Raw genomic sequence first — 21085 nt, forward strand, 5'->3', positions numbered from 1 at the left:
GGTAGAGAGAGTAGGTATGATATGCACCAATGGCTTTGCTCCCTCCAGCACCAAAACAGCAAGCAGCAAACAGCCACAGCCAGTGTTGTTTATGGTTGCTAAAGATGGAAAGGTGCTGATTGTCAATCCTTCTGAAGCGAGTCATCTAACGGGAGTTTTGGATTATCCGATGGATAAACGCAGACCTCCAGGTACTGGAGACATTCATCTGCATGTACGGCAGAACAGAAAATCAGCAGACTTTCCTTCAAGTTATTAGCTAGCACCATAGGTCACATTTTTTGCTAAATCCCCAGTCTTTACATATTATGACGTCTAGACGTTAGATGTGAGATGATTGTCTTTAGACGTGAGATGGTGTCAGACTTCAGTCTTTTCAAAGTCTGTTCAAAGTCTTCCAGCTAATGGTAGGCACACAACTGTTTGAAAGATTGTAGTCATTGTTAAAAGAAACCAATGTTGCCTGTAGTTGGGAGATGCTAACAGAGGTGTGTTATATTAATCTAGGTTAGTGGGCAGTGACATGAGATTGACATGAGGAGTGGTTCCAGCTGGAGGTGAGACACAAAGACCAGGCCTGAAGCAAATGGCGGTAAAATAGAGTCGCTGAACAAAAAACCCCATGGAAAACAATGGGCCGAAAGAATTTCTTGTTTCCCTCACTACCCATGTTTGAACACCTTACAAATATAAACTGGTTGAAAACAAAGGAGGACCGCGACTGGTGTGTACAAACTTTAAAGCATTGATTAGCTGAATGGAGCAGGCCAGAGCAGGCTCCACTGGCTTGGACTGTACTCACTGTGTTGTACTGAATATAACTCTGATGATCTTCACTACACAACTCCTCCCCTGTACTAAGGTGTTCAGTCCACTAAATGGTCCTTTTCCTTATCACAGTGAGATTTAAGAGTTGAAAATTGTCCATCTGTCTTCTTCAGTGAAAACGAGTTCCAGGTCTAACCAATTGTCAGGCCATGTGTAATTGAAGAGACTGCTCCAAATATCTTTTATGTAATGAGAAGTCATTTTCGTGGCTGTTGTTAGAGCGTATGGCACAAAGGCTTCCATTCTGTCTGAAATGGTACATTCAGCCATGATGAGGCAAAAAAGAAAAAGACAAAGTCTGAATGACTCTACGGCCTGTTGAACCCTAAGTCAAATATCATTGTGTGAGCTCCTCTCCTGAGAAGCAGTCACCAAATACTGCTGTTAGTACTGATTGAAAATCCATGAGGACCTTCGAGAAAGCGGCAAAGTGCCCTTGAAAAAATGATCCCAAAAATTACTCTGTCCTTCCTATCAAAATGTTGTGTCTGATGTCTGCAGCACCTCGACTCCTACCTCAATTATTTTACCTGAAAAAAGAAAGAGGCTGGAGAGAGTTCATAGACAATTTCACATTTATTGGAAACGACTGTGACCACAGCAGTCACAATAGACTTTTAGAGGCCATCAGAGCTGTTTTGGTGGTATCTGCTTTTCTCCACCACTTACTGATTTGTCACAATTCAGTTGTTGTTGCAGTGTTTGTTTAGAAGCATTTAGCACCGAACACTCATATTGGATTGGTTAGTCATCACCATGGTAATTAATTTCCTTTGAAATTCAAAGTTCTTTCCATGAAGTGTTTAGCTTTGAAACATTTTGAAGCATAAATTCAATCAAAGTTAGAAAAAAACCTGTCCAAAAGGCTGTGTTAGATGATCCCTGCAATACTGTGACCTACTCTCTAAAGCAACTTTTTCAACCAACACATTCCCAGGAGTTAAAATCCCAGGGACAACTTTTTAAGGAACGATCCTTTAGCACATTTGCTGCGTATCCAGCGTTTAGACAAAGACCTGTGAAGATTGGGCAAATTAGTCTGCTGATGTATGAAAAAGCAACATCGGGGGTTGCTGGGGTTCACAGTGGTAAACACTCTGCAAACTGCAGTGGGGGTCTCTATGGGTCTACCCCAACCCTAGAACCCAAGACCCCGACCCGGGACATGTATGGGCTCAGATCCAAGGTTTATATGATATACCTGGTCTAGGTTGGGTCCTGTTCTATTGACGCACGTCCTGGGTCTGTGTTTAACAGTGTTGGGACTAACATGTTACAAAGGTAACGCAATTACAGTAGTCCTTTTTGCTTTAACAAAATAATATAACGCTTTACTAATTACATTTCTTTAATACCATACAGTAACGGAGGTTACAATGCATTTAATGCAACATTTGGTGGACTTTTTAAGACTTCACCAACACAGCAAAACTAGCTGTGAATATTATTACTTGCTGCTGTATTCGATGGTTTAGGTGACTGCAGAGATACATTTGAGAGGTGGATATTATTTTTCTGGAGTTTTTACACTGCGTTGAAGCAAGCTGTCTGTCTCTGTTCCCACGGTCAGAGTTAGAACCAGAGACGGTACGGACAACATCTGTGTCCCAACGGGTGACGGTACCTCCTCGGACAGCAGTGTGTCTGAGCTGCTGAAAGATAATGTTTAGACTTGCTACACGTACTATCATTGGATTTTATCAGCCATGGAGAGTAACTATGGCTGTAGTGGAATGGCTTCAAATGACGACCAAAAACTCTTGTCTTATACTGTGACCATTTACTGTTCAATATGTTGCAGTTTCTATTATAGAGATATTAAGAGTTTGTGGTTTGACTGTGAGCATGTCATTTCCGCTATCTCTCCCCTTTCATGTGTTCTCTTTCTTGTCAAAATAAAGGGCAAAAATGCCCAAAAAATAATAAAAAAAGACAAAGTAAGCAGACATACATGTGTTTGCATCTACTAGCGCGTCATGTTTGTCTCAGTAAGTTAGCAAGAATACACAACGGACAACTTCAGTGTGAGCTACTTTAAATTAAAAGCTCTTCCTGTGACGGTTTGCAGTAAAACTAACTTACCGTTAAAAAAGTTGTGTACCTTTTCACATATCAGCTGTAAATTAAGTACTGTGCATAATGTAGATGGTGAGTTTTAATCACACTATAATTGACCATTTCCTTTAGACTGTTTTAAACTAAAGAATATGATTTTTTATTCAAGTGCTTTAAACAAACATTTTACAACAATGCCGTACTTCCATTCAACTGGTACATTTAATTGAGTATTTTCATTCTCCTACTTGCCTATTGTATGTTTTACTTACTTTTTATAGCTGGAGTTACTTTGCACATTCATATTAACTAAACACAGTATTACAGTGGATAAAGAGACTTTATAAATCATGTGTTAAAATTCACAGACTAGCTGCAGAGTCAAACTTCTGCTGTTATTTCGGTGAAAGTAACTTAAAGGTAACGCAAACGTTTGGGGCGCCGTTTGTAAAGCGGCTCACGCTGAAAATAACAGCAACATTTTGTCACATTTAGCTTTAAATAATGTCACTTTCTTCACTTTCTTGCACATTTTCAACAATATTTGTCAACTTGGAAATATTTTAAATAGTTAAATCCAAATATTAAATGTTACACCTAAATGTTAAATGTTAAATCTAAATCTAAATCTAAATGTTAAATCTAAATCTAAATGTTAAATCTAAATCTAAATCTAAATCTAAATGTTAAATATAAATATTAAACCTTAATCTGTATGTTAAATCTAAATCTAAATCTTAATGTTAAATCTAAATATTAAATCTAAATCTAAATGTTAAATCTAAATATTAAATCTAAATCTAAATCTAAATGTTAAATATAAATCTAAATGTTAAATCTAAATGTTAAATCTAAATACTAAATCTAAATCTAAATCTAAATCTAAATGTTAAATCTAAATGTTAAATCTAAATTCTAAATCTAAATCTAAATCTAAATCTAAATGTTAAATCTAAATGTTTCGGGTGAAACTAAATATTTAGCTAATATGCAAATAAAATGCCGGTAACCGGAAGTACCAAAATAAAAGCTCAAGGAGGTCAGTGTATGTTTATAGTGTCAAATAACGAATAAAAATCATCTCATCCGGGGAAATAGACTCTTGAACTTGGATGAACGTAATAATAACTACCTAAAATAATAAACACAGTTGGAGAAACTATATTTTAAGAGTACTTTGACTTTTTAGTGTCACTTTTATGAATGGTGTGGGAATTATGACCTATAGCCACTATAGGCAGTCACCAGGGGGGGGGGCTCACTTTGACTGATCTGTCATGTTTGCTTGCATCAAGGCCAGCTAGAGCCTATCCCCGCCCGCCCCCGACAAGGTACGGTAAGCTACTGTCGGCCATGGTCACTCTGCGAAATGTCCAACGAATCAGCGTTAGCCGAGAACATCGGCAGAGCCGTCCTGGTGGCTCTACAAACTTATTTAACAGCAACAACCTCGGGGCCACCGCAGGCCACCTCGGTAAGCATGTTTTCTAAATCACGGAGCTAGCATTGTATAGTTGTCAAGGTAGTAGCAAATCTCTACTGGCTAGCTACCGTTAGCTAGTTTAGTTAAGTTAGCCTTGACAACAATCCAATGTTAGCTACGTGTTTTGGAAAACATGCTTACCGAGGTGTCCTGCGGTGGCCCTGAGGTTGTTGCTATCACTGTTGAACAAGTTTGTACAGCCACCGGGGCGGCTCTGCCGATGTTCTCGGCTAACGCTGATTCATTGGACATTTCGCAGTGTGACCGTGGCCAACAGTACCGTCGCTGTTGAATAATTTTGGACAGCCACCGGGACGGCTCTGCCGATGTTCTCGGTTAACGCTGATTCGTTGGACATTTTGCAGAGTGACCATGGCCAACAGTACCGTACCGTGCCTTGTCGGGGGCGGGCGGGGATAGGCTCTTGCTGACCTTAATGCAAGCAAACGTGACAGACCAGTCAAAGTGAGACCCCCGTGGCTTTAGTGGCTATAAGTCCGACACCATTCGTAAAGTGACACTAAAAACTCAAAGAACTCTTCAAATACAGTTTCCGCAACTGTGTTTATTATTTTAGGTAGTTATTATCACGTTTATCCAAGTTCAAGAGTCCATATCCCCGGATGAGATGATTTTTATTCGTTATTTGACAATATAAACATACTCTGACCTCCTCGAGCTTTTATTTTGGTACTTCCGGTTACCGGCATTTAATTTGCATATTAGCTATATATTTAGTTTCACCGAAACATTTAGATTTAGATTTAGATTTAACATTTAGATTTAACATTTAGATTAAATTTAGATTTAGATTTAATATTTGGATTTATTATTTAGATTTAGATTTAGATTTAACATTTAGATTTAGATTTAATATTTAGATTCAACATTTAGATTTAGATTTAACATTTAGATTTAACATTTAGATTTAGATTCAACATTTAACATTTAGGTGTAACATTTAATATTTGGATTTAACTATTTAAAATATTTCCAAGTTGACAAATATTGTTGTAAATGTGCAAGAAAGTGACCCTCAAAATTTCATATCAGTTTTTTAAACATTATTTAAAGCTAAATGTGACAAAATGTTGCTGTTATTTTCAGCGTGAGCCGCTTTATAAACGGCGCCCCATACAAACGTAGTGTAACACATTACAATTCAGGGACAGTACTATTTAATTTAACTAATTACTCTTACATGACAGTAACTAGTAATATATGCCATATTACATTTTGGAAGTAACTTGTCCAACACTGGTGTTTTGGTGTGTTTGTGTGTGTGTGTGTGTGTGTGTGTGTGTGTGTGTGTGTGTGTGTGTGTGTGTGTGCGTGTGTACTACTCCACCTCCTAGACTTCCAAGAGTCTTCTGGAGCACAGCAGCTAAAGGATTCTAGTAGAATACCCACATCCATTATTCTTTTACAGACATGTCTTTCAAACCAGCACATGAATGTACCACAACTGGAATTAAACACACAAAGAATGCGTTGCAAGAATACTAGGGCTAAACCTTCAGAGATTGAACAAGAACAGTATGATGTGCTGAGTTCAGCACCCATTGGACTGCTGTAGGTAAAGCGGCAGTTATTTGTGTCTCACCTGGCTACAATGGCTCAGTTGCAGCTGTAGTGTTGCTCTCTGGTGTTTGGTGCTACAGACTAATCCTGGCTCCCATTACGAAACAGAAATCTGCTCCCTTTCTTTTTCTATGTTGCTGCTGGTGCTTGCATATGAATCTGTCATTAGCCCCCCCCCACACACACAATTCCAAACTCCCTCACAATGTGACACCCCTCCATCGGCGTTCCATCTCTCTCCATCTCTTCCCCCCTTGTTTGAGACACCACATGCGTGGCGTAGTTAAACACCTTGTGATTTATGGAGCTTTAATTTGGTCGTGGCCCATCCATTGTTTTCGCGGTGCGGCGGGCTGCCCCGCTGACAGTAATTTCCCGCCAGTTGGAGAGGATTGTGTATCATGAGCTAATGACATCCTCTTTTTCCACATCCTTAGAGAAGGAAGCAAGGTATGTGTCAATGTGTGAGGGGTTGAAAAAGAGAGCTTACGTTTCAAATCAAGTAAAAAGATAATGGCGTGTAGGAAACAAACAGCAGTTCCTATGTACTCTGCCAATTGCACCTGACGGCGAAGTGTGTATTGAAATGAACCGGCTGTCTGCGGCTAGAAGAGAGCCGGGCTGTCAGTTTTGGAAAGGATGGTTGCAGGTAATGAGTAGCCCGTTCGGTGATTAAAGAGATGCTGTAGCTGAGCGCGCCCCCCTTACCCTCAGACTTTCCTCACCTCACTGTGGCCTGATTGACAGCTATCACACATATTCACTTAATACACCCATCCATCCAGCCATCTTGCTGAGGCAAAAGGCTGAAATCTGTTTGGGTTCAGCTGTCCTGAACACTGGATATTTCCTCGCCTTGATTATTCCTTCCCTTGTTTACTTCTGTGGGTCAGTCCTCTTCACCTTTTTAGCGGATTTGACATATCTCAACATTTATTGGATGGATTGCCACAAAATCTTTTACTGACATTCATGATGTCAAAATAAAAAATCCAAACTACTTTGATGATTCCCTGACTTTTTAACACCAACAGGTGGACGATGCAGAAAGTTCTCAACAACTAATTAATGGATTGTTGTTTAATTTAGTACCAAAGTAATCATTCATGTTTCCCTCAAGATAAACTGCTAAATAACTTTGGTGATTCGCTGACTTTTTATCTAGCACCATTATCAGGTTTATTTTGTCCGATACTTTGCTTCATGACCAAATAACTGCCAAACTAATGGCATCCTATCAGCCTTAGCTATACTTTGTGTTAACTGCTAATTAGAAAATGCTATAACGTAACTATGTAAACTATCTCAGCCATGGTAAACATTAGCAGGTAAAAGATCAGCCTGCAAACCAGAGTTTAGCTGGTATGCTTACATTGCTTAACATTTTTACTGACAACATGGTGATGTTAGTATTAGGGCTGCACGATATGAGTAAAATATCTAATTGCAATTACTTTGATCAAAATTGGGAATACAATGATTCATTCAATCTTGAAGTACTTGTCTTACAGAATTTCTATTTTCTGTTACTTTGTACTTCTACTCCACTAAATCTCAGAGGCAAATATTGTGCTCTTCACTCCACTTTATTAGACAGCTCTAGTTACTTTGCAGATTTACATTACAACACATAATCAACTAATAAATGATGATGATGTATTCAAATAACTATATATTATAGATAAAATATTAACCCCATATTCAAGCTACAACAATGAACACATTAATCCATCCCTAACCATAATTCAGTTATATAAAATATATTATTCTGCATAATCAGTAGTGAAAGAGATTGTTCATTTTTATTGATATTGATACAATTTAAATTTTAACAGAACTAGGGGAGCAACGGATCACAAAACTCACAGTTCAGATCACGGTTTTGAGTCACGGCATGGTTCAACGTTCGGTTCAACGGCAAAAACGGGGGGGGTTTTAATGATTTATAAAATATGTGATAACAGTAAATTTTAACAATAATTACTTCTTTCAACAGTCAATTCAACTTCAATTAGATTTTATTTGTAGGTAGGTGGTGCCTTGGTAGGTGGTGTCTGATGGTGCCGGTTGGGGGTGTGATACACAGCGCCATTAACAGTCACAATTAGATATTGATTAGATATTTCATTCTATTGACTACAAATGGTAGTTGTAGTAGTTCATGTCAGGGTGTAACGTGGCATAGCATAGGTGGACATAGTGGGACGCAGCAGGACACTGCAGGGCATTGCAGGGTGTAGCAGGGAGTGCAGCAGGACCACGGCGACAGATGCAGCCAAGATCTTGTTTCCATCCTATTCCAAGAAAATATGCTACGCAAAAAGAAAAAAATAAGTTGCTGTTAAACAACAAACAGATGAGAAAATAGTATTTTACAATAACTTTGAATGCTTCTCAAGGTTTACCAGTTTTTAGTAAATGCAACTATTAGTCCCGTCTGTGTTGTTTTTCAGACAACAGTGACCAAGTGCAAGTTTTTGTCTTTTAGCTCATAGCAGACTGTCGTACGTCCCGCTGTTGGAATCCTCTGCAGTGAACACTTTTACACCGTTTAGCAGGTTAAATCCAGACAACTAGCTAGACTATCTGTCCAATTTGAGTTTTCTGTTGCAAGACTAAAACAACTTTTGAACGGACACATGTTCCATCAAAACAAGTTACTTTCTAAGGCCATTCTGCAGAGTCACCACGGCTCCGTCTGTGGCTTGTTGCTGCCAATGACGATTGTGATTGGTTTAAAAAAATGACAATAAACCAGAGCCTGTTTTTCTCCAGTCCCAGAATGCTGTGTGGACAGCTACTATTACCTCTTATTTTTGTCTGAGCAGGCATCGGTGCAACAAATACACAGCTTATTGTAACATGACCTTTTATCAAGTGTACAAGTAACACGGTGTGGTGGAGTTGAGTGAAATTATGCTTTCCCTGATGGTTAGTGAGTCCGTCCACTTCCATATCTCTCTCTCCTCGGGGGAGCCGCTCCCTATTACATCATAAAAAGCACTCATTATTAACAGCTTTAGAATAACATTCAAGGGCAAACGACTCTGAAATGGGAAACTTGATGTTTTTCTTCTTCTCTCCTCACATCACATATTTGATTTAGCCACCTCTCAATAGTAATTCACTTTGATATGGTTTTCCACATAAACAAAGCTATGTGGCTGGAAGCAAGCCCCTGGCCGATGGAGTGTGCCGGCCGTAAGAATCCATAGCGCCACAGCTACAGACCACTGTCTGCACAGAAATGGAAACGGTGTCATCAACGTTAGGGGAAAGGGGAATGCCTGTGCTGATTGCTCTCAGTGTGTTTGTGTGTGTGTGTGTGTGTGTGTGTGTGTGTGTGTGTGTGTGTAAGAGAAAGTGATGAAAGGGGTGGGGGAGGGGGGAGGGGGATGCATGATTGTCCGTGTTTATTGAACTGTGTGTTTGTGTGAATGTGTGTGCATTCACGCTGCTAGTCTCATGATAGCTTGGCTGTGTGGTGTGGACTGGTGCTCAAAGCGCAATCCACTAGATGGGCGATAGTGTATGCTGCTAGTATCACACCTTCAGGCTGTGTGTAGAAGTGCTGTGGTGTGTGTGTGTGTATGTGTCAGGGTGTCTATGTTTCACCATGTCAAATTTAAGACTTATTAGAGCATTGTGAATGAAATTCAAACAAATAAAATCTGTTTGTGTCTGTGTACACTAACACTAATTGGCTGCAAAATAAGAGAGCATGTTGCTCTCATTTGTAGTTGTAATACAGTAAATTATATTTGGACGAGTGAAAGAAAGAACTACACCACCACAGAATAAATAAAAATGTTTTAAAGCACCGCAGGAGCATTTCAATGAGTATTAGAGGTAGTGTTACATGGATGTAGGGAAAGAACACAAAACAAACAAACAAAATGATTTAAGACCTAGAACACAATACTTTGAAGGCTTAAAACATTTATTTAGAAATGTTAGACTTTTTAAGACCCTGCGGAAAACCTTTTTATGTGTGTTGTATTGACACAGCCTGAGGGTTGTACAGAAATACATTGGTTTGTTTATATTCCCACTAATTATAGGTATCCTATGTTAAACCTTGTGTGTGTTATGTTATTTTAAAATGTATTTACTGTATGTGTAATGTATTTTATTACCTAGCCCTCCTTACCTTCACTAAGTGGCTTTGTCACTTGTCAGGCCACCATTGAAAGTAAGACCCTCTCCTTAAGGACTTGCCTGTAAAAATACTGAGGTGAATAAATAAAAAAAAATAATGCAATAAAAGTAAGTAATCCAGAGCCCCTGTAAACATTATAAGTGATTGTTGTGCTGTTGCTGGAATTGGTAGATTTCCCTTGAAGTATAAATCTGCTTCGGTAAACCAACTGCATTTGGATTAGACTCTGGCCAAAACCCTTTCTGTCATTTTAGCTATGGTATGCGACTTGTCCTGTACTGACAGACGTTGAATAGAAAAGTAATTGATATTGCAGATAAAAACATGAGGTTACTCAAGGCTATACTAGTGCTAAGACAGTCATTCTGTTCTTTCAGACCTACAGGCATACCAGTTTCTATCCAGGCCCTAATCAGTACTCAGAAGAATTCTTCTTCTGAGATGTCCTCAGACTGTGCTCATGTCCTGGGAAAGTTTGGGGCTGCAACTGCCTACCTCACTTCTGTGTCACCTGTTGTCCATGGACGCCGTGAAAGAAATACAGTAGCAAGAGAAAACCCTCCTTACAGCTGCACTCCATCCTATCTTACACTTACCCACCCAAATCCTTCCATGCACTGCATTTCGAGATGATATATACAGGCACAGCACAGTTCACAGCCAACGAGACGATAAAACTCTTTACAGTTGGGAACCTCCTGGAAACTTGGGTTTTGGGGAGTGCCGAAAAAGCCTTAATTCCCTTATCACTTTGTACATGTCTGCTATTATGTCTTCTAACGCCATTTTAAGTTGCATTAGCAAATCGGGCACCCCCTTCAGCCACACAAAATTCAAAGCTTCAATGAAAAAGGCCCGTCCCACTGTTTATAAAAGAGTGCCACCTCCGAGAAAGCTGTAAGCACTGATCCCAGCTGTGTGTATTTGCAAGGCCTCCAGAATTAATCCTGAGCAATTTTTCTGCACCACTTGTGCTTGTGATAAAGGAAGCCTGAGCATTCAAATGGGCTGGGTCCCTGGTGGCATTAAGTTCTTACCATATTGGGCGGCAGTCAGGCCTGCAGTGTGAAGAGGAGACTGGGGCAAACCACTGAGCCTTGCCCAGCTTAACACTCCCTACCTCTATACAGTATCTCCCACTCCCTCTCTTTAACAGCCAATCATCCTATCTCACAGATAAGGAAACAAGCACAGCCAGTGAGGACGTCAGTGGTGTATCCTTTCAAGTGATCAATACTAGAGTAAGATCTGCTCTGTTACTCTGGGGTCTACATGCATTTACCTTCATGCACTAAAGTAATTAAAAGCAAGTTAATTCAAGTGGTGATAATCTTATGAGGCCTTTTAAGGCTTTTTGTAACTCACTTGCACTTTTTCAATTTCACAGCTTGCCTCACCAATTTGTAGCTACGTATTGTATTTAGCATGACTGTATGTTTAACCTCTTCAACCCCACTAACCGGCATCACAGAGCCACGTTGGGCTGCCAAACATTTCTCTGTGAACACAGAGACATCGATCTAGCAACACTATCACCAGACTAGAACGCTGATATTTCAGAATTCTGCAGAACACGTTTATGGACAGTGTTTTTAAAAGTCTATTGCCCATGTCTTTCAATTTCTTGCTCACTGCAATATCTGCCTATGGCTACTGAATGTTATGGGGAGATTGTTGCTATGGCATTGATTAATGGGTAATAACAAAGTAAAGAATCTGAATAAACTATTGGCTTGTGTACAATCTCTTTAACTGTTGCTCCTGCATTTGTTTTTTTTACTTTCTGTTATTCCCAGATTTCATCTATTAACTAGGTGACAATGTTATATAACAATAATGTCAGAGCAACAAAAATAAGACCCCATAGTTTTGTGATCATTGTATTCATTAGTGACACTATATCCTAATCTATTTTTTCCCAGTTTCATACTACATATACAGTATAAATTAAGTTAAGATACAATACTTAGGATAGGACATCAAACCAACTGATTTTAAAATGCTTCTGCCAGTTACACACAACAGAGACAAAAGGTTTTCTTGGGATTGGCATAGTTTATTTCCACCTTCGGGGGCATTCCTGGTGCTGTTTCTTAACCATCATCATCATCATCATCATAGTTCAATCTTAAAACCACTTAAAACTAAGAGACAGTTAATTCCAAAATACAGTTTATTTTTATTTTTACTCTTATCTGTATGTTTGTCAATCTAGGTAGTTTCGCGGTGAGTTTCTCCGTGTTGGAGATGTCTGCCTTTTAACCAAAATAATGGAACTAGATGACACTCGCCTTTGATCCCCCAAGCTTAAAAAAAAACTACATTTAAAAATGTCAACAGTAATGTCTCCTACCAGAGAATATGACCCTCTTACTCAAGATAATCCACATTCCTGGTTGGGAGCAGTTAATGTAGAGATCATTTTCTTTCTATATTAAGTAACAGTGTCATGATTTCTGAGTCCAGTTTTGCCAGACTTTCCTCTACAGCGCTGCAGGGGGGGGGGGTCTGGCCTTCCTTGATGGGAGAAAAGCCTTCTATGGTTTAATGGCATTTCTTTTAACCAATCACAATCTTCATGGGTGGTACTAAGCACTGGACAGAGCCAATGGTGTCTCTTGTTTTTGGTGGAACGTGTGTACATTCAAAAGTTGTTTTAGTCGTGTACAGAAAACAGTAATCTGTTGATTCGTGGACAAGGACACAGTTTTTTTTCCCGTGGTGGTCAGCACGCTTTTTAAACTAATGTATCAGAATCATCTCTGGCGTGTGACGTTTCCTTTTCCCTTGTTCTCTTCCTAAACCCAAATGTCCCGTTGTTGTCCCACACCCCCTTGTTGTCCCGTGTGTGACCTTTCCTTTCTCCATCCTTCTTTTCCTAAACCCAACCTCCTTGTAAATGCCATCCCATTACGTGCTGACCACCAAAGAAAAAACAGGATGTCCATGTACACAAATCAATAGATTAAAAAGTATGTAAACATTACCACAAACTGCCATGAGACCATGATGTGGATATAGACTATGATTTCTAGAAAGCGACATTGCTGTTTCTTTTGCTGCTTTGAGCAGTACAAACTAGTGCCATCCAGTTCTATTAAATTTGAGTGAAGAGGTTTTGGGTTTTGGGGGTGAACTGTCCCTTGATGAGCAGGTAAATTAAAGGGCCATTTTTAAGGGGTTAAGGAGAAGGGTGTGGAGGTGGGATTTAGGCACTCAGGGTTGAGGTCTTTGTGTTTGTGTGTGTGTGTGTGTGTGTGTGTGTGTGTGTGTGTGTGTGTGCTGGTGTGTGTGTGCGCGCATGTGTAAGACTTTTCCTGTGGTAGATCTAAAATGTAATCGCGGGAGCCCTCGCATATGCCTCAGCTCTATAAGCCGCTGTTTTCACAGATAGTTGATCGAAGGCCGGAGTGCCGGCAAGAGATTGAGTCTTGGCCTGGCTTTGATAGATAGAGCTCTTTATACAGAAGGGGAAAAAAGGGGAGAGGGAAGGGGGGAGGGAAATCAGCAGAGGCTGGAGAAGAGAGAATAGGCTGCATCACAGCTGAGGTGAAGGGTTTTTGGAGAGTGGGCACAATAGCCTATCACAGACAACCTGCCGCTGCAACAATCACACTGGTGGAGAATGGAGAGATGCGATGGCGCTCAGCGAGACAGAAACATATAAAACTCTCCAGCCAGCCCTATTATACCCACTGTAATAAAGCCCAATAGTCTGATAGCGCCTCCCCTCTCACTTTCAAGCTATAAAAGTCACCACTGAATGCTGCAACCTCTGCAGGAAATTTATGTTACGCTGTTTATTTGTCCTTCCACTCACTTGGTAAAGAATTGGCTCCCTTTTAATGCTGTTTGAGTCCAGGGTGGTTGCAGTTAGAGGCTGGTTTTACATCTTCTTTGAAAAAGAAAACTGTATTTACTTATTAGTTGATTGTGTGTTTTTGTGTGCAGACTGCATATCCAACAATAATACATTATGTAGGAAAACGTTTTTCTGGACAGTAGCAAATACCTCAAAACACTGAACAACATAATAGAGGCTGCTTTGGCCTTGATAATGATAATGTTTCACTCACTTCCTTCATTGGACCCCAAATAACAAGTGCTGTTGCATTACCATTGCAACAAACAATAGAAGGGATAGTACCTGTTTAGTAATTAGCTTCAAACTGGATGGAGCTCTTTGTCATGCTTACTCAACGCTTACTTGCTAATTGGCTTCCAAATGCTTAAAAATTAAGAAGATGTTAAGATTCAAAGTCAGTTAACCAACTTGAATTCTTGATGCTTTATACTTGTTTTAGTTGTTCTCAAAATGGGAGGAAGAAAATGTCAGTGTTCAGAAAATGTCAGTAAGTTCCATCACCATGGCATTACATGATTTGCACTCCGGACTACAACATCATGTCTGAAAACATTCAGCTACCAATGCCAGCAGGATCCAAAACTTAATATTTTGGAGACACCCACAAATGGCTATGAGTAGAAATAAAGAAAGAATACTCCTAAAGCCTCCGAGAGCGGGGGCGGAAGAAGACTCATGGATGGAAATGAAGATAAGCAAACAGTAACCGTGCACATTAACAGCCTTTAAGAAAAGGCCTCAGGTCTCTTCCTACGGCTGGAGTAAAGTAACATCTACAAACGGCCTAAAGAAAATCAATAAAAAAAATCACTTTTAGTGGAAGGAGATGGTGTCAGGTTGAAAGTTTAAGAAACCTGAAATTAGCCTTTAAGTAACATTTTGGTAGGTTCTCAATGGATCACTAAACTTTCCTCTCTTTACTCCTTGATGCTTTGATTTCGGAAGCTGCTTCCTTCTCTTGTGAAAAAGGGTTAAACCCATTGCCAATGACCAATGATCACTTCTGTTACTGTTGTGCACTTGACAAATAAAGAACCTGGAACATTAAACTTTAAACCTTGGAGGAACATCTGGAGAGAATACATGCTGAGACATTATCAGATTGCTATTCCATACGCCAAACCAAGTGGTGTTGGTCAGAATGCTCTCGGTGGTGCAGGTGTGAAAAGGACTTTAGCAACTTGATGAGCAGCCTGAAGCCACTCAAGTGTGGGTGGAACTCATGGCTGAGTTCAGCTGACATATACAGCGTGCTACACCCAAATTGTAACCCTAAGTTCAACCAGGTTGATCTTTGAGTTTCAGAGGGCAGGGATGCTGTTGTCACATGTGATTGAAGTTGATAATGATGCCATGGTGTTGTCGTGAGATGACCACAGTAAATCCTCTGTGAAGCAGACACCTGTACCTGTACCTGTTCACCATGATCCTGTGGGCTTCTTCCCAAAGTCCACTATCAGCTACTTAGGGTACGTCTCAGGTTCTTAAATTGCATCAACGTTTTGTTCACTTCCCTTCCCTTCCTCAAATCTCTCCCATGCTTCTTTAGTGGGACCAAGCAAGTGAAGGAAATCATGTCAGGAGACGAAGAAATCGGTTTTTAGAGGGATGAGATGACCACTCCTCTTTAGAGTTACGGGAAGTTAGCAACAGCTTTTAGCTGCACGGCTTCCAGGAAAGCTGCTCATGTGTATCCTCGCTCACGGCTCCTCAGAGATCCCTCTTTGATCCTTGATTCTCGCTCCTTGGGGCAGGAACAAGAGCTTTGAGATGGCCTTCACAAATGCACACCAGAATGACGTCCGCCAATGAAAAAGAGAGAGACATCATGGTTTGCAAACGGACTGAAGCATGGCAGTCTGTCAAGGCCACACCCCCACCCTCCACCTTGCTCGCCTCTCCCCCCTAAATAGCATTTAAAGCTACAGACACTGCACATTGTATTTAGTTATCAAAGAATAGCTTTTAGTCTGTCATGGTTTGTTTAGCTGCTCTAAAGTGTGACTTACATTAGCTTCCACTATAAAGCTGACACTACACATTTTTTTCACAAGACTTGTATAGCTTGTGGATATTTAATTGTCTTCTCATTTAGCGGTGCACTGTTTCTGATAATGTTTTAACACACAAAAACGATCTCAGGCCAAGGCACGGACCTTGTGTGCCAGTGTGTTACATGGCTCACAGTTTTTATGCAAAATGCCTGTTGGGTGCGAACATAATGACGAAAGTTCCACTTCAGAAACGGCAGATGACCCCTAGGGCACTGATGGAAATTGAGTGACAAACCTTCAATTTACAACTAGCCTACGAGAAGAGGAGAAGGAGAAGCGACAAAGTTTCATTCAAGTTAACAAAGAGAAATAAATAAAATTAAAATAAAATATGAGTTTCACCAAATCCCCCATAAACTACTTCCCCCTAGGAAATCATACTTGCTTGCCAAAGTTACACCAAAGTGCGAGAAGAACAGGCGTTCTGAGGCATGCACACAGTGGGAATGGCCTAGCTGTTGTTTGATTGTTAAAAAGTTACATTAATACCACCTTAATCTATTAAAGTTTAATACAATTTGTAAACATCAAGGAAATGTTTAATTTAGTGTTTCCACCAGATCTACATGGTTTTAATTAATAGTTTGTTCTATTTTTTTCATTCAGCAATCATTGTACTCTTTTATCCATTCATTTCTTGATCATGAATTCATTTGTTTGTCTGGTTACTAAATTAGTTGTGTAGTTAGTAGACAACAATAACTTTTTCTTGAGATCTGTGTGTGGACCAAAATATTTGGTCAATGGTACATTTGGGGAACTTAGCCTTCAAATTATGATTAGATTATAATAATTAATTAATTGGCTATCAAATGTCATGTTTTGATGGGTGGTGTTCCAAGGTCTCAAATTTATGTTATTTAATAAAACTCATTGTTCAGTTCTATCACTCCTTCACCTTTTACACAAAATTATGTTTTTAATGATGCAACACTTTGAGTTATTTCCTATTGTTACATATTTTGGTATTACTTGATTATTATTTATTAAATCTACTATTGTAGACGCTACATGCCAGCATTGCCGTTACAGTCCATGGATGATTTAGATGAAAGGGGAAAGTCAAACTGGGCTCATATTTTAGTAGAAACCTTTCTTTTTTCTAATCTGCTACTTTTTGAATTTGCTATTAATACCTGCAAAATTAATGACATTCCCATCTGTACTTTGGGTTTATTGCAAAAAAAACAAATGTTAGCATCTTGACATGCTAAACTCAGATGGTGACCATGGTGACCATTGTACCTGCTGAAAATCAGCATGAGCATGTTAGCATGTCGTTGTTAGCATTTAGCTCAGAGCACTGCTGGGCTAATCAGTTGTGTTGTCATCCTGGGCTGTTGTTGTTCAGCATCTCTCTCCATGCCCTTGTTCTTTCTGTGACACTGCTCTCAAGTCATGTGTGCATTCTTGTTTTTGTATGCATGGACACACTGATTTGATTTCATTTGATCTGCTTCATGTGCAAACATAGAAATCATAGAACATTATGAGTAATTATCAATTAATGGGGACGGCTGTGGCTCAGTGGTAGAGCAGTTGTCTGCCAATCGGAACGTTGGTGGTTCAGTCCCATGCACTGAACCCCAAGTTGCCCCCGATTCTGTGAATGTGTGTGAGTGTTTATCTGATGAGCAGGTGGCACCTTGTACGGCAGCCTCGGCCACAGTGTATGAACGGGTGTGAATGGTGAATGTATCCAGTATGATGTAAAAGCGCTTTGAGTGGTCGTTAAGACTAGAAAAGCGCTATATAAATACAGCACATTTACATTTAATGCTGTGTCCCAAATTTATCCATTAGAGTTTCCTCAGGTTCACGGCTTCATGTGTTTAGCTTTTTGTTCTGGCCTCTGCAAGGAATATACCCAGCCTCACAATAAAGAAATCACCAAATCTTTTCTCTTCTATTCAAATAAAAAAGGATATCCTTGGGTTGTTTTTCCTCCACAGACATGAACCAACCTTGGTCTTGAATGTTTCAACCTGCCGGTTGCTTGTTTTAGGAGAACGGCATCTGTAATCAAATTTAAACACACTGGTTAGCGAAACACACCTTGAGTGTGGAATACCTAAAAGGGCAGATGGTATAAGCCCCAGAGCGTCCACATTGGTTTGCTGTTGAGAAGCCGATGGAGTCCTTGGCGTTTTGAGGGAAGAATGCAACCCATCTTGATAAACACACCTGTAAAACTCAATATCAATTAGTGTCACTTTGACCTGCAAAATATTCCCTTCAACACAGCTGTGGCTTTGTGGTTGGGGAATCTATTTGGAGGACAGATGCACATGAATAGCGTTCTCTTAGGCAACGCTGATTGGCCACTTAGGAAGAAAATGAGACGTCTCTTTCAAACATAATGGTAATAGTACATCAGTAGGGGCCGTGTGACTGTAATGCTCTGATGAAGTAGAACTGGGGGAAAACACTTCATGCAAACAGAATGGCTGATATCTTGGCTGGGCTATCATAGGTCCAACCATCAAGGCTCTGGCGTCTGTCTACTGATGACTCATAGAATACAGACACACATTGATGGGCGTTTCTAGGATCAGAGCATTTTTTAATGTATTTTTAATGTATTTAATGAATAAGACACCAACAAGTCCTTCCTTTAATCTGAATCCCAGGGTCATTACTACAAAAGTAAGGGTTTTTAAAAATTATATTGGATATGTATCTATGGAAAAGGAGACAATTCCAAAAATGTTTTAATTTGTTTTTGATTCATGCGATTTTGACCAATGGCCACCGTGATGGCCAAATGAAGCTTTGTGACCAGTGTCTTTATTTTCTGATCCCACTAGATGGCGCTCTTGGTTTTAATAGAAAGGCCTAAGACAGTGCATTTCAGTATATTCTCAACCCTTTGTTGAACAGAGGCCGCCATCTAGTGGGCTCAGAAAATAAAGACACGGGTTTACGGAGCTTCATTTGGCTATAGACATATTTACAAGACATATTTTCTAAAAAGTGACTCCAAATGCGTTTCTGAATGATCTAGACATTTAGAATGTGGGTTTCACAATGTGAGTTCCTGGAGAAGAACTCCTAAGCTCACAATAGAGAAAACATGAACTTACTTAAGAAGTAAAAGAGGAGCACAATTGAACCTTTGCTAAGCCCTGCCCCCTTGGCTACTGTTGCTACCGCTGTCAAGCTTTCCATTCTAGCATAGCACACCATGCAGTTCATAACATGCCATACAAGGACTGTACCTGAGTCAGGATATCGTCAATCAAGTCAGATTTGGCTGTTCGAAATGAGTTTTAAGACTGGAACCAAGCCAACCAACTACGAGATGAAAAAATTTGAATGAACACTTTTTTACTGTAAAAAGGAAAAGGTACAAGACTGTGTACAGAAACCATCGTATTGCCCGCCGACTGAGGGCGAAAAACGTTGGTCTTCAGCCGGGGGCCAGGGCCACCGAGCGCCAGCCGGGGGTCAGAGGTGCTGGACATAAGGTAGAGGTTGTGGGGGCTTGTCGGTCAGTCTGGGAGTCCTGTCGGCTGGTCTGGGTCGGGGGGTCCGGTCGGCCAGGTGGAATGAGGACCCAAACGCAGGGAAGAGGAGGCAGGAAGTAGCGGGTGCACAGGGTTTTATTGATTAATAGTCCACAGAGAACACAGGGAACAAAAACCAGGCACGGGAGGAAGACGATGGAAGGGCAGGGAAAACTTCACGGGGAAAAACTCACTGGGAACACGAGAACGGGCAGCAGGCTCATTCAGGCAGGAAAACAGACAAACAAGACGACCTACACATCACGTCAACTGGCAAAACGATCTGACACAAGACAAAAGGAACACAGGGGTTAAACACATGAGGTAATGAGGTAACGGGGAACAGGTGAGACATCAGGTGTATCACATTGCATGTTAAAAAAGGTTGTAGGGCCTTAAAGACAAATAAATAAGTAAAACAGAACATGAATCTTCCAGATATGTGTTGATATCACAGTGATAAATAGGCCTTTTTCCTTTCTAAAACACTTCTCATATGTCTTGGGATTCACACTGTGAAGAAATAATCATTATAACTTATACAGTTGACAAAATACATACATTTTTTCAAAGAAAGTCAAGACGCTTTTGCTCTCATGACATTTACTTATGCCAGTAATAACAAAATAATGTCATATTTATTGATATTACACCCACAGCAATGCTACACAAGCAAATGCGTGTCTAAATAGTGCTTCTCTCGGCCTTCCATACAGCCAATTGTCCTTTTTGTCCCCTCTGACGTTAACTCCCATATATGGGCATACTGGGGCCTTTATTTCCCAAAACAGACACAGAGGAGAGACGGAGCCGCGAGCTAGCGGCAGACATGAGCCAAAACGCAATGAATTATGGACATAAAGTGGATCAATCTTGGATGTAACAGTTTAGATTTAAGCCCATTTAAGCCCAACGACCCCGAAAGAGGCTGAAAGTTCCAGGCTCAATAGAAAATCACCTGTAGAGGCTAGAAAGACCCGGAAGAGACTTCCGCAACCGCTAACTCGTCAGGTTTTAGACGCAACTTTTGGTGAGTCGCTAGCTGTTATGGTTAAAAAATGATGAATTGAATGATGAACTATGAATCAGAGGTGCTGTTTTTACGCGTCGGCGAGTGTCTCAGTCTCAGAAAGTTAAGTTCTATAAAAATGACATTTTTGCCAAGATAGATATCAAACAAGAGATAGAGATCATATTGTGTTAGGTTGCTGTGAGGCGTAAATTGATCACTTCTAAGCAGAAGCCAGAATATAACATCATCTCAGAGCCTCTCCTACAAAGCCTCTCTTCCTCTGGGCAGCTGCCTATGTCTCAGACTTACAACGGGTGCGGTTCCACAGCTGCCTGTACCTATCTCTGACATCTTCACTGAGCAGATAGGCGTGGATTTTACCTTCAGAGAGCAGGGTGAAAGCGAGGATTGGACACTCTGCAGCTATTTCTGGGGACCAAAATGTCTCCAGAATCAGAAAAACAAGAGAGGCGCAGGGTTCAAGTCCGGCCCTGGGCCCTTCCCCTCTCTCTCCTTTTTCCTCTCTGTTTCTGTCTAAATAA

General features: G+C 40.3%; 2 long non-coding RNA genes across 2 annotated transcripts in view; one reads left to right on the forward strand and one right to left on the reverse strand.

Annotated features, from left to right (window-relative positions):
• Positions 1-288: 288 nt before the first annotated feature.
• LOC117941969 overlaps positions 289-21085 on the forward strand; it is a 23693-nt gene continuing 2896 nt past the window's right edge. Inside the window, exons 1-2 of the long non-coding RNA XR_004656021.1 lie at positions 289-407; positions 19521-19527. This is a non-coding gene — a long non-coding RNA (uncharacterized LOC117941969). The remainder of the gene's footprint in view (positions 408-19520; positions 19528-21085) is intronic.
• On the reverse strand, positions 2495-15539 carry LOC117941968. The gene is made up of 3 exons (XR_004656020.1): positions 15527-15539; positions 13094-13099; positions 2495-2632 (listed from the first exon to the last, which is right to left on the reverse strand). It is a non-coding gene; the product is annotated as an uncharacterized LOC117941968 (long non-coding RNA).

The sequence above is a fragment of the Etheostoma cragini genome, chromosome 3 (genome assembly GCF_013103735.1).
Source record: "Etheostoma cragini isolate CJK2018 chromosome 3, CSU_Ecrag_1.0, whole genome shotgun sequence".
NCBI classification, from domain to species: Eukaryota; Metazoa; Chordata; class Actinopteri; order Perciformes; family Percidae; genus Etheostoma; species Etheostoma cragini.